We start from the raw sequence: 23267 nt of genomic DNA on the forward strand, positions 1-23267 counted from the left end.
TTTGTTTGTTCTGATGTCCTGCCAAGGAGTGTATAATATAACTGATTTGTTTGCAGTTAATAGCATTCTGTAGAGTCGCCTTGCTCTTTTATCTGTTTAAAACTTTCACTTTGTGGCTAACTGCTCTTTTTCTGCTGTGATAAACATTTCTATAATGTTTACTGTCTAAAAGAGTGTAGGCTAGTAGCTTTAGTATTGTCCCAGTTCAGATTTGCTGTCTCTGGGCCTGTTTGTTTTTACAGTGGTGGTTCTGACCACATGACCAGGCCATCTTGAATTAGCAGATGTCTTTCTTTACCTTTGTGGCAGGATTGTGCTGATTGGCTGCTGGCTGGTGGAGGTTGGATGATCTAGGGCTTGGAGTAAGCACTAATTGTTTTTTTTTTTTTTTTTTAGTTTTTTTTTTTTTTTTTAAAGTTGTTTAAGGTCATATCTTCTGGTATTTAAGCCATAACTTTGAGAGGATTTCTGTCAGCACACACAGAGCCAAGTGGAGGAGGGGGCATTGATTACAACTCTGATCTCAGGTGTATAACAATAAGTATCCTGTTTGTTTTTTCTTATTTTTACTAGTTATTGCTTCTAGCAATTTATATATAGCACTTTTTATTGCCTGCTGCATACTTTTTACTGTATTTTATTGCTATTAACTAATCTGCACATTTAAACCAAAATTGGCTGCTTTACAGGGCCTGATAAATACGGTTTTTACTGTCACACTGTTTGTAAAGCATTTTAGCTAGTTTCACTGTGTGAAAGGTATTAACAGAAATCTACTCTACTTGTTAAGCACCTATTTGTTTGTTCTGATTTCCTGCCAAGGAGTGTATCATATAACTGATTTGTTTGCAGTTAAGAGCATTCTGTAGAGTCTCCTTGCTTCTTTATCTGTTAAAAACTTTCATTTTGTGGCTCACTGCTATTTTTCTGCTGTGATAAACATTTCTTTAATGTTAACTGTCTAAAGGAGTGTAGGCTGGTAGCTTTAGTATTGTCCCAGTTCATATTTGCTGTCTCTGGGCCTGCTTGCTTTTGCAGTGGTTGTTCTGAGCACATGACCAGGCCATCCTGAATTAGCAGAAGCCTTTCTTTCCCTTCGTGGCATGATTGTGTTGATTGGCTGCAGGCTGGTGGAGGCTGGATGGTCTAGGGCTTGGAGTAAGCACTCTTTGGTTCTTTTGAGCTTTTTTTTTTAAAACATTGTTTAACATTGTATCTTCTTGTATTTAAGCCCTAACATTGAGAGGATTTCTGTCTACACACACACTGAGCTGAGTAGAGGAGGGGCATTGACTACAACTCTGATCTGAGATATATACCACTAAGTATCATTTCCTTTGCTTATTTTTACTAGTTATTGCTTCTAGCAATATATATATAGCACTTTTATTGCCTGCTGTATAATTCTTACTATATTTTATTGCTATTAACTAATCTGCATGGTTAAACTAAAACTGTCTGCCTTACAGGGCCTGATAAATAATGTTTTACTGTCACACTGTTCGAAAGCTTTTTGGCTAGTTTCACTGTGTGAAAGGTATTAATGGAAATGTACTCTACTTGTTAAGCACCTATTTGGTTGTTCTGATTTCCTGCCAAGGTGTCATTCATATAACTGATTTGCTTGAAGTTAAAAGCATTCTATAGGGTCTCCTTGCTCCTTTATCTGTTTAAAACTTCATTTTTGTGGCTCACTGCTGTTCTTCTGCTGTGATAAACATTTCTGTAGTGTTTACTGTCTAAAAGAGTGTAGGCTAGTAGCTTTAGTATTGTCCCAGTTCAGATTTGCTTTCTCTGGGCCTGTTTGTTTTTGCAGTGGTTGTTCTCAGCACATGACCAGGCCATCTTGAATTAGCAAAAGCCTTTCTTTACCTTTGTGGCAGGATTGTGTTGATTGGCTGCTCGCTGGTGGAGGTTGGATGGTCTAGGTCTTGGAGTAAGCACTCATTGGTTGTTTTGAGTTTTTTTAAAAAAGTTGTTTAATGTTGTATCTTCTAGTATTTAAGCACTAACTTTGAGAGAATTTTTGTCTATACACATTGAGCTAAGAGGAAGAGGGGCATTGACTACAACTCTGATCTGCGATGTATAACATTAATTATCCTGTTTTTTGCTTATTTTTACTAGTTATTGCTTCTAGCAATTTATATATAGCACTTCATATTACTCACTGAATTCTTTTTAATGTATTTTATTGCTATTAACTAATCTGCACTGTTAAACTAAAATTGTCTGCCTTACAGGGCCTGATAAATAAGGTTTTTACTGTCACACTATTTGGAATGCTTTTTAGCTAGTTTCACTGTGTGAAAAGTATTAACGGAAATACTTGTTAAGCACCTATTTATTTGTTCTGATTTCTTACCAAGGAGTGTATCATATAACTGATTTGTTTACAGTTAAAAGCATTCCGTAGATTCTCCTTGCTCCTTTATCTGTTTAAAACTTTCACTTTGTGGCTCACTGCTGTTTTTTTGCTGTGATAAACATTTCTGTAGTGTTTACTGTCTAAAAAAATGTAGGCTAGTAGTTTTAATATTTTCCCAGTTCAGATTTGCTGTCTCTGGGCCTGTTTGTTTTTTGCAGTGGTTATTTTGAGCACATGACTAGGTCATCATGAATTAGCCTTTCTTTACCTTTGTGACATAATTGTGTTGACTGGCTGCTCGCTGGTGGATGTTGGATGGTCTAGGGCTTGAAGGAAGCACTCACTGGTTATTTTGAGCTTTTTTAAAAAAAAAGTTGTTTAAGGTTGTATCTTCTGGTATTTAAGCCCTAACATTGAGAGGATTTAGTGGAGGATGGGCATTGGCTACAACTCTGATCTGAAATATATAACAATAAGTATCCTGTTTTTTTTTTTTTTTTTTTTTGCTTATTCTTACTGGTTATTGCTTCTAGCAATTTATATATAGCACTTTTTATTGCCTGCTACATACTTTTTGCTATCTATACACACTGAGCCGAGTGGAGGAGGGGCATTGAGTACAACTCTGATCTGAGATATATAACAATAAGAATCCTGTTTTATTTGTTTATTTTTACCAGTTATTGCTTCTAGCAATTTATATATAGCACTTTTTATTGCTCGCGGCATACTTTTTACTGTATTGTATTGCGATTAACTAATCTGCATGGTTAAACTAAAATTGTCTGCCTTACAGGGCCAGGTAAATAAGGTTTTTACTATCACATTGTTTGTAAAGATTTTTAGCTAGTTTCACTATGTGAAAGGTATTAATGGATATTTACTCTACTTGTTAAGCACCTATTTGTTTGTTCTGATTTCCTAGCAAGGAATGTGTCTTGTAACTGATTTGTTTGCAGTTAAAAAGTATTCTGTAGAGTCTCCTTTCATGTTTAGCTGTTTAAAACTTTTATTTTATGACTCACTGCTGTTCTTCTGCTGTGATAAACATTTCTGTATTGTTTACTGTCTAAAAGAGTGTAGGCTAGTAGCTTTAGTATTTTCCCAGTTCAGATTTGCTGTCTCTGGGCCTGTTTGTTTTTGCAGTGCTTGTTCTGAGCACATGACCAGGCCATCTTGAATTAGCAGAAGCCTTTCTTTACCTTTGTAGCAGGATTGTGTTGATTGGCTGCAGGCTGGTGGAGGCTGGATGGTCTAGGGCTTGGAGTAAGCACTCATTGGTTCTTTTGAGATTTTTTTAAAAATGCTGTTTAAGGTTGTATCTTCTGGTATTTAAGCCCTAACTTTGAGAGGATTTCTGTCTATACACACTGAGCCGAAGTGAGTGGAGGAGGTGCATTGACTACAACTCTGATCTGAGATATATAACACTAAGTATCCTGTTTTTTTTTTTTTTTGCTTTATCTTTACTAGTCTTTGCACTTTTTATTGCCTGCTGCATATTTTTTATTGTATTTTATTGCTATTAACTAATCTGCATGGTTAAACTAAAATTGTCTGCCTTACAGGGCCTGATAAATAAGGTTTTTACTAAAGCTTTTTAGCTAGTTTTACTGTGTGAAAGGTATTAAAGGACATTTACTCTACTTGTTAAGCACCTATTTGTTTGTTCTGATTTCCTGCCAAGGAGTGTATCATATAACTGATTTATTTGCAGTTAAAAGCATTCTGTAGAGTCTCGTTGCTTATTTATTTGTTTAAAACTTTCATTTTATGGCTCACTGCTGTTCTGCTGTGATAAATATTTCTGTAGTGTTTACTGTCTAAAAGAGTGTTGACTAGTAGCTTTATTGTTGTCCCAGTTCAAATGTGCTGCCTCTGGCCCTGTTTGTTTTTGGAGTGGTTGTTCTGAGCACATGACCAGGCCATCTTGAATAAGCAGAAGCCTTTCTTTACCTTCTTGGCAGGATTGTGTTGATTGGCTGCTGGCTGGTGGAGGTTGGCTGGCCTAGGGCTTGGAGTAAGCACTCATTGGTTCTTTTGACCTTTTTTAAAAAAAGTTGCTTAAGGTTTTACCTTCTGGTACTTAAGCCATAACTTTGAGAGGATTTCTGTCTATACACACTGAGCTGAGTGGAAGAGGGGCATTGACTACAACTCTGATCTAAGATATATAAAAAATAACTATCCTGTTTTTTTTGCTTATTTGTACTAGTTATTGCTTCAAGCAATTTATATATAGCACTTCTTATTGCCTGCTACATACTTTTTACTGTATTTTATTGCTATTAACTAATCTGCACGGTTAAACTAAAATTGTCTGCCTAATGGGGCCTGATAAATAAGTTTTTTTTGTAACACTATTTGTAAAGCTTTTTAGCTAGTTTCACTGTGTGAAAGGTATTAACAAAAAATTACTCTACTTGTTAAGCACCTATTTTTTTCTGATTTTCTGCCAAGGAGTTTATCATTTAACTGATTTGTTTGAAGTTACAAGCATTCTGTAGAGTCTCCTTGCTCCTTTATCTGTTTAAAACTTTCATTTTGTGGCTCACTGCTGTTCTTCTGCTGTGATAAACATTTCTGTAGTGTTTACTGTCTAAAAGAGTGTAAGCTAGTAGCTACTTGGTGGATTTGCAGTTGCCTGCCCCTACTGTAAATTTGATCTGGGACACTCCTCCCAGTCTAGTGTCATTAGGTCATTCTACCTGATACAGACAGAACATTTGAGAAGGCCAACCCACTTAGTTTCCTAACCTTGAATTATCTTCTGCTTCTCCTCTCTCTCTTTCCTTTACAAAAAAATGCTTTGGTAGAATCTCCCTGTGTTCTGCTTACCTGTAACAAAACAAAGATTACACTGGTTTCCTGCCTTTACTGTAACTAGTCTAGTCCAGATACAGATTTCCTATATGCATGACTGTTTGTAAGCTTCTGAGCCCCCAAGCCTGTCTGTGTTGGAGAGAAGCCTGCTAGCGTATCAGTGGTCCTGGTAAGCACTAGGTAACTGATCTACCACACAAGGAGTGGTTTCTGGCACAGAAATTGTAGTTATTGGCCGTTTGGGCAGTTTTTCCATCTCTCTCCACTTCCTGATTTAAAATCCCATGTTTGCACTTGTTCCCCCCCCCCTTCCTGTAACTAGTCTAGCCCAGATACAGATTTGCTGTATCCAGGACTGTTTGTAAGCTCCTGAGGCTCCCAAGCCTTTCTGTGTTGGAGGGAAGCCTTCTAGCTTCTCAGTGGGAGTGGTAACCACTAGTTAGCCGATCTACCACATAAGGAGTGGTTCTGGCCCAGAAACTCTAGTTATTGGCTGTTTGGGCAGTTTTTCCATCTCCCTCAACTTTCTGATTTAAAAGCCCACATTTGCACTTGTTTCTTTCCTGTAACTAGTCTAGTTCAGATGCAGATTCTTAGTTTTAGCACTTGAATTTGTTTATTCATGCTCAGCACTTGTTCAGAACTTGTTGTAAGCACTATATAAGCTAGAAATTACTACAGCACTCAACCTTCCTCATTACCTAGAGGAAAACAGTTTTTGTACTTACTTTCTTCACTTGCTTAGAGAAAAACAGCTCTTGTGCTCACTTTCCTCACTTGTCTAGATGAAAATATATTTTTATTCAGGCATGTCCAAGGGTCAGCTCCCATTTTTCTCTCCTATCTGATGAATCTGGACATCTTGGGGCAATGTAGCAACTGCCTCATGTACACAGACAACCCTTTCCTCCTACCACCCAACTCTACAAACTGTGAGAGATGCACTTATCTAGCCAAACTGGAGGTAAATCTCTCTCCAACCAAGACTGAACTTGACAGTCAAGAGGAGAAAGTAAACACTTGCGCCACACCACACTCATCCCATAGTCCCACTAAACTTACACCACCAAAATCCACACACAGAAACACAAAAGCATTCATGAAGGCTCTCAATAATAATCAGTCCAAGCAACAAAGACCTCCAAAACATAAACACAAGCAACCTCCATCCCCAACACAGTCTAAATGACACATAGCCCACAGCCTCAGTGTGCCACTCAACCACAGCTCCAAATAAGCTAGCAAGTATGACTGGTGCACAGCATGCCCAAACTGATAGATAAACAAAAAAGAAAAAGCCAGCACTCAGAGGCAAACAGTGTTTTATTCCTTTCCCTTCTTTTTAGACCAGTTTCGGTAACAAACCTTCTTCAGTGATCAACCACAGCCCATAAGGCAAAACAACGTACCCAACACACAAGTCATAGGTGACTCTATAGTCAGACACACTGATGTCCCACTCACCAGGCTAAACAAGGAGAAGGTAACTGTCAGCTGCCTGTTGGGTGCCAAGATCCACCACATAACCCACACACTCAGGTCACTCCACAAGTACAAATATGACTCTGTCATTGTCCATGTTGGTGTGAATGACCTGAGGCATACCTCCCTGGACTACATGAAAAAAGACATGGAAGAGCTCTCTGATCTTGTAGCCCAGGCAGGTATGACCCTAGCCCTGAGTAGCATGCTGCCATCTCCCAGAATGATACCGCAGTACAAGGACAAATTGATTGATGTCAACAATTGACTAAGCTTCTGGTGTTATTCTAAGGGGATCCAGTATCTGTCTGCCTGGGATGACATGGTCGACAGACCACAATGCTTTGCCAGAGATGGCCTGCACCTGTAACTGCTGGGATTCTGGATACTGGCTAAGGCTCTTGCCGCCCCTAGAGTGCCTTTTTTAGGCAAGGTTCAAATGACAAATTCACTACCATAACAGGAACAGGCAAGCAAAAACTGAGGGTAATGCTACTCAATGCTAAAAGTCTAAATCTCAAAATGCACCCCCTCGAGGCACTCTTTAAAATGGAGAACACCAATATCTGTGCAGTGACTGAGACCTGGTTCAAGGCTCCAGAGAACACCCCTGCATTACCAGGCTATAACTCATACCACACTTTTCAGCCACCTGACCTGGACCAGAACACCAAAGGTGAAGGTGTATCCATATTCATTAAGGATATCCACACCTCTAGGATAGTTTCTCAGCATAATGCATCTGAGGTTATCCAAGTGCAACTAACTCTGGGCAAAACTGCAATCCAAATTGTAGCTTGCTACAGATCCCCTACCATGCCCCAGGATTCCCACTCCTCTTTTCTTGATGTACTGGAAAATATTAGGGTTCAACCAAACACTCTAATAATGGGAGATTTCAACTAGTGCACAGGTGGATGCAAAAGCAGCCATGACACTCACATCTGCCCCCCCCCCAGTCCAAATAAATAAATGAACAGTACACTGCTCAAAATCATGATAGGCCATACACAATGGCCAGACATACAACAACCTCTTAGCAAAACAAATAAAATGTCTGAACATAGCAAAGAAAAATACAACCAATAATTCACATGTTTATTATACTCTGATGTCTTGGCCAAATCCCTTAAAGGGTAAATCATTACCAGAAATACATGCCTTAATCACAAGAAGCAATTAACACCTAATTTCATAATTGAATACACAGCCTCCAATTACACTCCTCATTTAACTCCCTATGGGATAAAGTATCACAGTTAATATTAATACATTGAGTCTGTACATAACAATTGTCCTTTTATGAATGTTTTGTCAAACTGAGGAACAGACTTTTCAGAAACAGTACCTTGGGACCCACTACCATTCCCATGGTGAGATTTATTTGAATGTATGGCTATAGAACTGTCATATTTCTGATCAGTAATATGTCTCACATGTTCTAACAGCCTAGTTTTAAAACATGTGTTAATGTCCCCCACATAAAATATGTTACAATGGCATCTAAGAGCATTCTCTATACACCAGCCTCTTGAATGTACAGACTTCAACATGTTTTCCAGCCTTTCCCCTCAACAGGAATTACAGCACTAAATAATGATAGACCAGTATACCTATCAACCTACTATTGTATGACATCTGGAAAAAGCCTGGCATAATTGGTGAACAAAGGCCCAAATACACGGCCATACTTGAAATATTGCTGTTATACACTGAGAAAGTTGCTGATGTTACAGGGTTTGTTGTAACATATCTTTTCTGAGGGATATAAAGTCAGAAAAACAAATGGATGTTACCATTTACATAATGCAATCACCAGAGTATGCTACTGATTTGTCAAGGACAACACCTGTCTGGGGAACAGCCCATACATAACAGGCTAACCTGTGGCCATTATGTAGATGGCCCTACAGTTGAGAGCTATGCAGAGACAGAACTTTGTCAAACTGAAACCCATGCAGAAGTAGCATGTGCAGACAAACCCTGTTAAACTAGCAGTATTTCAAACATATAACAGCAAAACTCACATTCTGCCCCTAAGTCTTGAACCTTCTCCACCATTTAGTTGGCTTGTCTCCACAAGTCGTGTTGTAAGAAGTAGTAGCTCACACAACTCCAGGATGTCTTCCTCACAAGTAAGGGTAAGGGCCAACACCCATATGGAGTACTCATTTATTTTGAGTGTGTTGCCATGTCATTGGCTATGGGAAAAACTATACAGCTGCTCTGCATGCAGTTAGCAACTGGGGAATCCCAATAGGTGCACAGGCCATCACCTGGTCATGAGCATCACCTACAAAAGCCATTCTGCCACCTATTCAAACCAGCTCTATCTCTGTAGTGCACAGAGAGAGAGAGAGAGAGAGAGAGAGAGAGAAATAAATGAAACATAAAGTGGAAAAGAGGAGAAAGAAAAAAGTTAAGTGGAACATGTAAGCAAGTACCTGAATGTAGTACTTGGTCTATAATAATGGGAAATGTGATTTGGAGGAATATATGTCCCAACAACACTTGCTGTACTAATAGCCCTCTCTGCAGTGGGAGATATCACAGACATACCTCTCAACTGTACAGATCTTCACAGAATGTCCACATTTTACCATCATATATTTTTGTCTGTTCCTCCTGAAATCTATACTTTTCTGGCAAATAGCTGAGGACTTGAAGTCATCAAGTAGTGACAAACACTTGAGTTTAAGACTCCGCATCCTTAAGAATATTCACCGTAATGCAAAATGTATCATTCTACGAACTTCCTATGTTTGTAACAGGAGTAGTTAAAGTATGTCCCTATTTATCCACCCATCGTTTTAGGCTTTGTCCAGATGTGATGCTCTGAGAGGATGCGAGGTAGGATCACAGCTCAGGAGCCTGACTCATCCTGGGAAAGGACAGCTCATATATGACAACTGCAGGGGTGTCTGTCAAACAGTTGTGACTGTGCCACTGCTAGGCCAGTTAATGGAATGTTTTCCGTATCCATGTTACCTATGATTATGAGTATGACACATGTTTGCCTTGTAAACTGATAGACCTATAGAGGGCATGTGCATAGTAAAGTACTGTTGCAGACATGTGTGTTGAACTGCATGTGATATATTGAATTAATAACATTCAATTGTACAGTAGTCTGCTGGACAATAAGCACATTTGTGACTGATAGCTGTAATCACATGCACATATACCTGTGTTATGTCAGCCAAACCATTGGCAGGTCTGTGAGCAATGCCATTGTAACATAATAGCTTACTTATGACTGTTGGACATCTTCCAGGTTATCACAGTGATGTCAAACCCTGCCGTGCAATCAACGTACTAATGCATGGTGCAGCTATATTAATACAGTATCAATACTGATGCCCCTTTTGACACCCATTTATGTATGCCAGTGCCCAGATGCACTGCTGTAACAGGTTGAGAAGTATCATTGAGCAGCAAGACTGTAAATACAGTGTGCCATACTAACATACAACAGAAATGTATACCAGGTATCCCCTGAACACATGTATGTATGCATATGTTCAGCTGGAAGGCACAAAACTAATCACATGGGTTTCAAGCATTCAGGTACATAAGCTGTACATGTTGCACATGTGTGTAATATCAGTGTCAGAGTATACAATAGACATAAATGTGTACAGCTGCTGGCTGTTGCATTGCCCTGACACTGATATGGATACTAGAGTAGGCATGATATTCAGGTATTAATCATAAAAGTGTCCACCTGTGTTTTGACCCTCTGTCCATGCCTACCACTACCAGCTATATCAACACCTATATACAATGGATATCACAAGTGTACACACCACTGTTGGAATGCCAGGTATGTGTGACAATCAGACCACAGAAGATCATTTCAAAATGTTTCTCATCTTGAATGTGACCCCTAACCTGTACAATTCTATTAAAATACAATCAAAGGTGTTTCTAGGAAGGTGAGCAACTATTGCTAAGTGAAGATGTGTTAAGATGTTAGAGTCCAGACCAAGACGGATGAATGCTGTAACCATCTCAAGAGGTACATACACAACATATCAGTTTAAGGGTGTGCACACTCATTCAACTGGCTTATTGTACTGAGTATTATTTCCATATGTTTTCACCGACCAGATTGTTATGTTTTCAATTGAATTGTACAGGCTATAGGTCACACTACAGGTGGGAATTGTTATGAAATGAATTATTGTGGTATCATGTTCCAATTGCACAAATACCAGGCAGTGTATCAGGGGTGTATATCCTTTATATCCACTGTAGCTATATGGACACAGCAGTACACGACCTGTATATCCAGCCTCCACCAAGGTAGAGTAATCCCCTTTGATGGACAGCAGCAATACACAAACCACATAATAGGTTGCTACATTGGCTGTACAGGGACACATAGGTGCAGGCAACAACTTGGAAGCAAGTCCACCTATATCTGAGCAAGCATGTAAGTTCACAGGTGACTTCCTGTAAGGCTGATTATGCCTGTGAATCAGACATATCCACACCGCCAAGGACAATTGCAACTGTGTCTCCACAAATGTTGTAAGTTTCAGAAGAAACAACACAATTCACCCTGTACTGGGGGTAAAGAACACCTCATACACACATGCTTTGGATATAGGCAACCTGCATCATACAGGTTAGGTGGGAACATCGCCACCCTGTCCACCCCAGTAGTACAGGGGGGATATGCACATCAACCACACTACTCCCCTCAGCAATGGTGAGCATGTACATATTGCCTACTGATGGCAACAACAGCATAACTTCATGGGGCATAGCATCACTGTCTGCCTCCTACATGAACTCAGGCATGTGCTCACAGCTCCATCACACACCACAGTCAAACATAGACCTGCCACCATCCACACACCATCCACATGGAAGATGCCCACTGTCAACCCTCTATATAGAAATGAATGAAGAATAGAGGATTATGCAATCAAGTGTCCAACATTGGGAGGAATAAGATATCTCAGAGACAGGTGTGTAATGCAAGCTGCTCTAGCCATGATATCTTGGAGGGTTTTGGTATAGTGTGGATTATTTGCAAGTAATATCTACTGTTGATGTGCATTTTGACAACCGTATGAGGTCCTGTGACCTTTTTCCTGTTTATGTCTTCAAGGTAACATGCAGAGTGCTCACCTATCAGCATTCTCTGTTGCGGAAACTGACATCATCACCCAATATGTGATTGGACATTATGCCCTGTTATTTGGACGGAGAGCAGAAGATGTGTGGGAGAGGACTGCCCTCTGGAACAGTGTGGTCCACAGGGTAAATGATGTTAGCCTGCACAGCAGAACTTATGAGCATGTCCAGCATCGGGCCACTGACCTCAATCGCCATGCCCGTCAATGGGCTGCTGCTGTAGCAAGGGACCAGCTAGCCACAGGTGGGGGCACAGCCATCCAACCCCCACTGACACCCACCGAGGAGCTCCTCACCAAACTTGGGGCACATGCCCAAAGCACAAGCCATGACACTAAGGGAAGCATTGTGGAGATGGGTTGCATACACACACACACACACACACACACACACACACACACACACACACACACACACACACACACACACACACACACACACACACACACACACACACACACACACACACACACACACACACACACACACACACACACACACACACTGAGGAGGGTGTGTGCAGGTACCAGTGGGGATTAGTTAGTACTAATGATACTACATACATCTGTATGTATGTATTGCATGTGTCAGGTGCAATTGCAGTTTGTGGATGGGGGTTTTTCTAATGCACAGAGGTGCACATCTATGGTGAGGACAGGACATTGTGTATTATTTGACTGTCAATGCACATTCCTCAACACCATGCCATCTATGATCATCCAATGCAACACTGACAAAAGCTGACTTTGCAGCCATGGTGGATGTCTTCACTGCCAACAGCCTTTGATTGTTACATCAAAAACCTCCACAGCATTAAACACAAGGGCTGCGAGTTACTGCACAATGCTAAATGGCCCATCTCAATACTGAAAGATTGCTAAATACCGGTATTAATGGCCACACAGGCAAAAAAACACACTCTCCAAAACTAAGAATACAGCATCCATTGGACCAGATGACATCCCTGGCTGTGTATTACATGAACTACAAAATGAATTGGCACCTCACCTAAGTGTCATGCTTAATCATACCCTCACCTCAGGCTTCGTGCCCACTGAGTGGTGCACAGCTACAGTTATCCCACTCCACAAGGGGGGATCCACCTTGGATCCCGGGAACTGCCGCCCCATCAGTCTGATGAGCCTGATCTGCAAGGCCATAGAATGTATTATTATGGAACTTATAAACAAAGACATTGGCAACTTTAAAACACTGGACCCCACTCAGTTTGGGTTCGTGAAGGGCCGATCCTGTCTCCTGAACCTTATTGACTTCTTCGAATCAGTCTCCAGAGCTGTGGACGAGGGTAAGGCAGTCCACACAGCCTATCTGGACCTCGCCAAGGCCTTTGACACCATCCCCCACTCTGGAATCATAGATAAACTTACTAAGCTGGGCATTAATCCCTATGTCACTAGATGGGTTGCCAACTGGCTTACTGACAGAACCCACACTGTAAAAGTAGCTGGCTCCAAATCCAGCTCCAGACAAGTGACAAGTGGAGTACCTTAGGGTTCAGTCCTGGGACCTCTCTTGTTTGGCATCTACTTCTCTGAAGTACAGGCCAACATTAAGGGACTCTGGCTAACAATGTTCGCAGATGACTGTAAACTGGGAGCCATTATTGAATCCCCAAATGATGTGGATAATCTACAAAAGGGCCTTATAGAAACAGATGCTTGGTGCCAGAGCCATGGACTCAAGCTCAATGCCAAGAAATGTATAGTTATCCCTTTTGGGAAAAAACATGTACCCATGAATTATCACATAGGTGGCAGTACACTAAACACCAAAAGTGTGATAAGAGACTTAGGGACACAGGTGGACAGTGGTCTCACCTTCAATAACCACATTGCCACAACAGTCAGGAAATCCTTCTATGTGGCACACTTCATCACTAAGGGCTTTTCATCCAGAAAAAAAGGAGGTCATTGTCCCACTGTACTCATCCCTCAATAGACCCATTATAGAATACAATGCCCCATTTGGTATGTACCTCTCAAGACATCTGCAACAACTGGAAAGGTTGCAGAAATACCTCACTAAAAGAATCACAGGCCTAAAGCAGATGCCCTATGCTGACCGCCTTAAAAAACTCCAGCTATACTCTGTCATATATCGTCTAATCTGAGGCGATCTCTGCTTAACATACATGGCCATGTCAAACCCAGAGCTGTTAGGCATGCTACACTTAAAGAAATTCCAACCCCTCAGAGCCACATGCTCCAGGAATCTTAACCTTGCCATCACAATAAACAAAACATGCTGGAGGGATAGGTTCCTGACCCAGAGACTCCCCAGACTCTGGAATAGACTGCCCATACATGTCAAGCAGAGTACCTCTTTGGCCCTCTTCAAAAGGAACATTGATGATTGGATGGGAGAAAGGAAATTCACCCTGGGGATCACATCAGTCACCCAGCTAGACAGGGGTCCAGGGAAGTAAATAGTGTGGGAAGAAATAGCCAGGGAATTGTTATGGCTAGGCTTGTATAAGCCCTAGGGCTGATAGCCTAGTACCAACCTATGAACCTATGAACCTAATGCCTATCCTGAGACAACAGATATTGGCCACAGTCTTGACAACACATTCAGTACCAGCTTTACCCCTCTCTTCCCCCACAGAGTGCTGAGTGAATGTGTTCTCACATGCTGTATCCCATTAACGTTCTAGGCATCTGTGTTTCACCAGGATGTGGCCCTGTAGCAAGACCATGGGGTATGGCAGTGTGGTAACACATCCAGCATGTCATATGCAGGGCACAGTATGTGCACGGAAATCCCTGGTCTGTAACACAGTGATTGCATATGCCTCACAGATTATAGGCATGAGGTTTGTACATAGGTATATGTTGATTTACAACATCTGTTGTAGAATGGAGAATGGTATGTGTTGTGGTTTTTACACAGCTCCAATTGCTAATAACCACAGCCACTGGGAATATTCATCAACCAAACATGCTGAGATTACTATTCACACACACACACACACACACACACACACACACACACACACACACACACACACACACACACACACACACACACACACATTTGCCAGTACTGAGATCCATAGGTTCATTGCTTCATAGGTGTGTAGTAAGTGAATGGGCCTGAAGGCTCAGCAAGGCTAGCCCAAGGGAATACCCTGGCATCAGGCAAAATGAAAATAGTCCCCAGTGTGATTCAGGAGTATAGTCACTGGAGTGGTCCCCAGGGGGTGGGTATTGTATTCACCATCCACTCATCCAGATTTCTATTGCAGGTGGCCAGTGATGTGCACTGCTTCACATGTATGTGATTTATATTCCATAACATGGACAGTGTCTGGGTTGTGCACATGTCCCACATGCATGTTCTTTGATGTGTGGAAGTGTGCTTGAGGTCTTTGTGGCATGTTGTGTGGACAGATTGGTATCTTCAGATGTAGCATTCCTTACATCATTTGGTGAGACCTGGCTATGTAATTGATGTAGTGATAGCACCTACATAGATAGTATGATACAGGTATTCATTGGAGTTATTGGCATCTGTCCATACAGGGCATGTGTATAAGGCATGGTATTCCCTTTGTGGGGTATATTTGCAGACTCTACAGTTGTTGCAGGTGTCCAGTGGGGAACATGGCAAAAGGGCCACTGTACACATTGATTGGGCTACTGAGGGGATGGAACAGGGTGCCATGTCCTTTTACTTGCTGGATAACACACACTCAGGAGATATAACACATCAAAGTACTTTCTGATGTCAGTGGCACTGTTGTGGTCAACATGCATGTAGTCCACTCAATCACTCTGTGGGTACTATCTGTGAGGCAATTTGCAGGAGAACTACCGATATAGTGGTTGCTGCCTAGCCAAGTGTGTTTGTGTATGATTCGTGGGTGGAGAGTGGTCTCTGAGTATTACAAGGGTTGCCTATATTGTTCACTAAGCCATACTGTCACATAGTCATTGCGTATGGCACTAGACATTTAGGGCTGTGGATCGTCTACACCAATCTCTGCAGTGTTTGACAACTGCTGGCCTTGTAATGTGGACATTGGGACATATACTAGGTGCTCGGATCCTGTTACACACACACACACACACACACACACACACACACACACACACACACACACACACACACACACACACACACACACATACTTGGCAGTACTGAGTTTCAAACCCCTATTTAGCTATACATTGCTACTATAGTGTTACACCTTTATCACATGCACCACAGAGCTTATAGGATAGATGCTGTCCCAAGGTACTTCTAAGGTGAGGAATATCACCAGCCCTTGTAAATACTTGCATTGGGTGATGTAGTGGGTGAGAGATTTCATAAAATATTTTACACTATACACACGTTTACCAGGCATGAGATTCAAACCTCAACCTAACTATGTTTTCAGACCATTATATTACACATTTACCACATGCACCACTGACCTTACATGGGTTAGGGTTGGCAACAGGTACTTCTAAGGTGAATGATATCTACAGGACTGCTAAGGTCAGGCACTAAGAAGTGTACTGGGTGTAAATGGGGCCAAAATCTTTAAGGTACAGACACATACTTGTGGATATATGTACCCACACACACTTACTAGGAATAAGATTCAAACTCCTACCTATGTAGCTATTGCTACTACATTGTTCCACATTTATCACATGCACCACAGATATTATAAGTAAAACATTGTTCAGACATACCTCTAAGGTGAGTGACATCAACAGCAGTGCTAAAGGAGGGGTAGGGGAAGTGTAGTGTGAATCACCACAAAATCATGTCTCTACAAAAACACACACAAATTTACACAGTTGCCAGGACCTCCTACCTAACAAGTTTGCTACACTACTGTATTACACAGTTATCACAAACACCACAGAACTTATATGTTGAAGAGATCTCCAAAGGTATCTTTGACGGTGAGTGTCATTAGCAGCAGTGCTAAAGGAGTAAGGGAAATTTAGTGAGTGTGAATGGCCTCAACCACATTCATCTAGAAACACACACTCTCACACAACTTTACATTTGACAGGACTGAGATTACAACTGCTACATGGATACTTATTTGTACTGTGGTGTTACACAGTTATCACAAGCACCGCTGAGACTATAGGGCTGAGGGCTAACTAAAGGGATTTCTGCAGTGAATGACATTAGCACATCATGTGATATAGGCCAATGGGATGTGTACTGGGTGGGAAAGGCCTCATAATGGGATTCTCTCTGTCGCTGTCTGTCTTTCACTTCCCCACGTCTGTGTGTGTGTATGTTTGACATATTATATTATGCTGGCCTTAGATGTGTGTGTGTGTGTGTGTGTGTGAAGTATCAATGGTGTACAATTTGGTGTGTGTGCACAGACAGCTGCAAATAACCGATATCTGTAGTCCACTGTGTTGTAAGACATGGGCTTCATTTCTCTAAGTGTAGGAGCATGCCCAGTATGACCTTCTATATTGAGTGTGTGCATTCATTCCATGGGGGGGTTGTACTCCATTTCAGGGTTTTGTATGCTACAGCTACACCTAGCAAACTGTTTCTGCAGGATATCTGTAGACAGGTTATCAATATGGAGACACAATGAGAATAACATACGGGGGATACTGTAACTATTGCTGTCTGTGCTGCTTGTGTAAAATGTTTGGTTGTAGCAGAGATTTTCTGACATATGTACTGTTTTACACTGTCATGTGGCATGTCATCAACTACTGACAGTTATCATTCTTTGCCCACAGTTATTTACCAGGGGAAATGCAAGATGAATGAAGCTGAGACCAATATTCTGAGGCATATAGACTACACATTCTGGCACACACCTGTCATTGTGGAGGGAGGGGTAGCTATAGACTGCTGTTTCTGTGTAAATGGTCCAGCACCTTGTTAGTATGCTGGCTGGGGATCTCCTCCTTGTGCTTTTCTCAACTTCACAGAATGGCCATATCCTGCTGGGGCCATACCTCTCAGCTGTACAGATACACCCAGGTTATCTAGAGGCAGGACTCATATATCTGGTCAGTTTACCTGCACATTGTGGTTTACAAGCAAATTTGTGGCTATTCATTCATAGGTTTGCAGTCAGGGAGTAGTATGGGCAGACATTAGAGTTTCAGACTTCACACACTCTATGACATCCATGCTTCTACACCCCCCCTTATTCTCTCCTCTTCCTAACATTATGTAAGCAATATCTCAGAGGTATCCCTATAGCTGGGCCTTTATCCCAGTAGTATTTATGGCCTGGTCCACAGTCCTTGCAGTAAGACATGGGGAGGCATGCTACTGGCATTTGTCAACATGGCCTTGCATTTGTTTTCTGTTTACTGTGTTAGGCTGTTAGTTGGGACCCCCTGATATTCTGTACATTGGCACTATGGGTAAGGCATGGGTCTTTGCCAGAGGACTGTAGGCCATTTGAGAGTGCTGCAGGCCATCTGTTACTGCATTTCCATGTGGGATTGTGGGGGGGGGGGCACACCTGCAGTCTTTAAACATTTGAAATGACTGCACTGGTATTTCGGTTACTCTGTTGGCTTCCATTTCATATTGTATTGTGACCTATCATGCAGAAAGGAGACATAGTAGAGTACACATGTTAGATCTTAATTGCATATATTTCAGTTTCAGACTTCTTACCCTTCAGAACTAGAATGCAACTGCCAGACCTGCTAGTATGTCTGTGTAGGTCTGCTGGGGGGGCTGTTCACCATTGCCATCATTTGGGGGCCTTAGCCCGGCCTTTCATTTTGGTCATCTGCACCTGTCCTGCTGGGTGAGGCTGGTGGTGGTGGGTATGTGACCCTCACTGACATCCATGTATGTGACCTATTGACACCCACGGTTATTTGGGCCATCACATGTACTGGAGTGGGGGTTGTCACCTTGTGTAGTTCTGCCTAGTATGTTGATACCAGTATTTGTTATGAATGTCCTGCTGTCCCATATAGCTGTCTGCTGCTATCCCATTCAGCCACCCAATTCCCTTGCACGCTTGCATCCATATCATACATTCAAGTATGAAAACATACTACTCCATTCAGTGATTGATAGGAAAGGTGACTTACCTTGTTGCTGGGCCAGTATTGAGGACAATGCTGGAGGGCTGACTATGTTGGATGCACATAGTACACTCCTTATACATGATAAAGCTCAGGCAGTGTCATGTTTGGCATCCCTTTTACTATATGTGGGAGTCGGAGAGAGGTATCAGTCCCTGGGTCCCTTACAGTGTCAGTGTGACTGCTATGCGTTGCCTCTTTGCCAAGGCATGGGCAAACTGAGCACGCCTCCTTCTGCCTACAGGAGCAGGCTCAGGATGTTCCTCCTCCAAGTCCCTCTATGCCTGTGCTGGCCTTGGCAATGGTGGGGGGCTGTGTGGCCCTGACCTGTGCTGTTCCTGCTGCAGCTGTTTCCACAGGATCATATTGTGTAACATGGCACATACTATGAACATTTGTGTACATGTAGCTGGAGAGTACTGCAAGTCTCTGCCGGATATGTCAAGGCAGCAGAGCCGTGACTTGAGCATCCCAAACACACACTCTATAATGATCCTGGTTTGTGCGTGTGCCTCATTATGGTGTTCTTGTTCAGGTGTGTGTGCATTTCTGATGGGTGTCATCAGTGATGGCTCCAGTGCATAGCCAGCACCCCCCACTAGATGGCCATATGGGATGTCCCCTCTGGCAAACGCCTGATACACCTGTAAGCAATGCCAGATGTGGGAGTCATGATAGCTTCTAGGGCTGCCAGCACACATATTCATGATAATGCCCTGGGCATTGCACATGACCTGGCAGAAGATGGAGGGGAAGCCCTTGCTGTTTATGTAGACCCTACCCCGCTCACCGGGTGGTGCTTTTATGTGGATGTGCATGAAGTCCAACTACCTCAGGATATTCTGCTATATGGTGGAAGAGACGCATACATCTGGTCAACACCTCACGGGTAGTGGGGAAATATTTGTGCTCATTGGTATGTTGTGTTATGGCATCCAGGAACTGGTGGAGTACCCTGAATGCTGATGCCTGTGAGATCCCCATGATATCCCCAGTTGGTCTTTGGAAGGTACCTGTGGCTAGTATTCTTAAGCCTACACATACCTTGATATCCACTGGGATGGGTTCACCTCTATTAGTTCTGTGTGTGAAGTGTGGCCGGCACAGCTCAATGATTTGCTGTAGAATGTCCATGTCCACCCTATAGCGCTCTACTATCTTCAGCTCATGAAGGCCCTGGTAGGTTACCCTGGGTCTGTACACTCTTCTCCTCCTCCTTACTGTGAGTCGGTTGTCAGCATTCTCCTCCTCACCACCCTCAGTGTCTAGCACATATAGATGGAGTAAAGTAGCAGCAGCCCCCTGTCTGTGTACACCGGTGGTGTAGAGCTTGTGGGAAAAAACAGTCTGTAGCGTGTTTGCATAGTTTATAGTTGTGTGCTGGGCTGCTGCATGTGTAATTGGCTGATTCTGATACATTCCACCTGCCAGCTATGCTAGTTCTCCTTGATTGCCTTCCTACTCCTGTTTCCCCTTCCCAGTTCCTCCCTATTTAAGCCCCGAGGTATGTCACCCATACCCAGTGCTCAAATGTAAACAGTGCTGCCATTTCTTCTTTTTTGTTGAAATACCGGTGTGCGGCACGCACACCCATTTAGGCTATATAGACAGTGCTTAGGCACATTTGACACCCCCCCTTCCTTAGTTGTGCTTAGCAAAGGGCAAACATGGGCCACAGACCTCCAATAAACTTACAGCAAGCATGATACACCCCCTTATGAAGTCATTCAGCTCTTACACTTGCACTGTTGTATTGCTGCACTTACACAGTTAGGTACAAGCTGACACTTTTAAAATCTATGATTCAGTATAACACCCCTCATTTGCATATCCCAGTGTGTAGGTCATTAGTTACTGCACTAACACAGACCCTTTCCCCTTGACAGCCAGTGCTCCCTGGTATTGTTTACATTCTGCATGCCATTGACTATAATGGCAAAATGCAGATTTAACTTAAAATTAAGTTTTCCCATTTTTTTTATTTTCGGCAAGATCCCGTTTGCGCGCTGATACCTTATGCTTAAAAGGCCGAGATCGGCCAAACAAAAAAAAGTTTCATTTTCATAATAATTAATCACTTTTCAATGCCAATGGACTTATATTTGGCCATTGGCATGTCTAATCTACATAATACATGCTTTTCCACAAGCTGTCATGCCTCCATTTTGTCAGTTGCAGAAATGTACTCAGTTATTTTCTGAATACATTTCTTTACTGACACTGTTCTAGCATGGAGACCTGGTAGCTTGGTGGATCACAAAAATCATCTTATTTGCATGGTTTTCACCAGCAAATGAGGTGATTTGCATATTTGCCAATTTTCTGTGCTAGAACAGTGTAGGGCTGCTCGTGCACGTGAAAACGGCACTTTCCTGGATCGCTCGGCGAACATTTTCCATGTTCCTGCATGGAAAAAACAGCTTTGTGAATCCCGGGGTTTACTTTCCAAAGGGTACTCTTATGCATTTCTTACCACTAAGTTTTAAACCATCTCTATTTGCACCAGTTATTTGTCTGCATTACCCCTTCCTGAAAGAAATTAGTTTTCTTGGGTAGATGCTATGACTGCTCTCAGTTTACAATCATCTGCTAACTTGATCAGCCAGAAGCCCTTGATAATGGCCTTCATGTCTGAGAAGTAAATGCCAAAATGGAAAGGACCTATTACTGAGCCCTAATGGAATCCAGTAGTGACCAGCCTCTTCGTGGAGATGGACTTCCCCATTCTAACTTTCTGGGTCCTATCTGAGACCCAGCTAGCAATCCAGCATGTAACATAGGAGTTTATGCCTCATTCCTGGAGTTTTATTTACAATGCCCAAGTGAGGTATTGTATCAAATGCCTTGGCCAGGTCAAGGTACCTTTACCATCCATTACCTTGGTGATTTTCTGGAAGAGGTCTACCTGATTGAGTAGGCATGATCTTCTATTGACAAAACCAGACTGGGTTGGATCCAGTGTCTGGAGGTTTCCAATGTCATTATTAATCATTTCCATGATAATTCTTTCCATGGCTTTGCATATAGACTACTCAATCTAATGGGTCCATAGTTTCTGGAAACCACAGATGTCCCCCCTCACTGAAGAGGAATAACTGCTGCATTTCTCCATTCATGTGACACAAGGCCTATCCAGATGCTGTGGTTAAATAATGACTCCAGTGATCCTGATAAGTTATGTTTCGTACTATTTAGGAAACATCCTGTGATATCCTCGGGGTCTATTGATGCAGAGTTCTGAGCCTTGGAGAGTGCATTCGGGATCGATTTCCTATTGATAGCTGGGGGGGGGTTATATTTGATGGTATTTCTTGATGGTGACTAGGGGGAGAGGGGTGTAAAACTGGAGCTGAATTTGTCTGCTGATTTGCTATATCTTTCACCTCCATGCAGGTGGTTCCAGTTTTAATTAGCCCTGAACATTGTTGTATACAGCCCTTGAGGTTACAGACATAGCTAAAGAAAGCCCAGTGGTTTTCCTTGACCTGGAAGGCTATTTTTACCTCAAATTTGGCTTTTGTATAACTGATTTGCCCTCTCTCTTGTTTGTTTAGATTGATGAAAGAGTTTTTATCCTTCTGGACATTATATTTCCTGACTTTTTGCAATGATCTTCTTCCTTATGTTGTACAGTCTGTTGATGCTTCAATTCCAGCAGGGTGGCTTAGTTTTTGAGCTTGTTCTGAGTTTGGCAGGCACAACTGTCTCTATGCATTTATTAACATGACTATATAGATTATATGTGAACAGTTTTGCTCAGGTTTGAATTTTGTAAGGTTGTCACTTAATAATAGAAAGTTTGCCTTAGAATAGATCCTAATTGCTGCAGGGTTAGCTGGGGTCACAGGTTTTATTTTTATTTCAGAGGAGACAGCTGTATGGTTTGACCCCACCAGACATTACATTACACTGGGTGGGAGGTGCAGGATTCTTCCATGTTAGTGAGGGCCAGATCCAGTATGTTTGCTCCCTTAGTGGGCATATGGACTATCTGGTCCAAGGTGTTAGTCTTTACAAAGTCCAAAAATCTCGTCCTGCAGGTTTGGGGTCATGTATGATTCTCACTTTATAGTGGGATAGTTAAAGTCAGACCTGAATATAGTATTGGATTGAATAGTGAGTGTCTCCATTAATTTTAAGTGAGTTATGGGTTTCCTTAGTCATAGAGCAGAATCTATAGCTAGCAAAGACATGGTATGTGACTTTCCATTAAGGTAATTTGGATGTGGAGAATCTCAAGATTGTCATCCTGCTTGATCAGCTTTGAGGTGACCTTGTTATCGATGTAGATTGAGATACCTTCACCTTTAGTCCTTGCCTGTGCAGTAGCTGGTGTAAATGTATGGAAGGTATTGTATACTTGCACTGCTGGGGTGCTCACCTCAGTTTTAAAC

This window comes from Protopterus annectens, chromosome 1.part2 (genome assembly GCF_019279795.1).
Source record: "Protopterus annectens isolate FY-2018-M chromosome 1.part2, PAN1.0, whole genome shotgun sequence".
Lineage (NCBI taxonomy): Eukaryota > Metazoa > Chordata > Ceratodontiformes > Protopteridae > Protopterus > Protopterus annectens.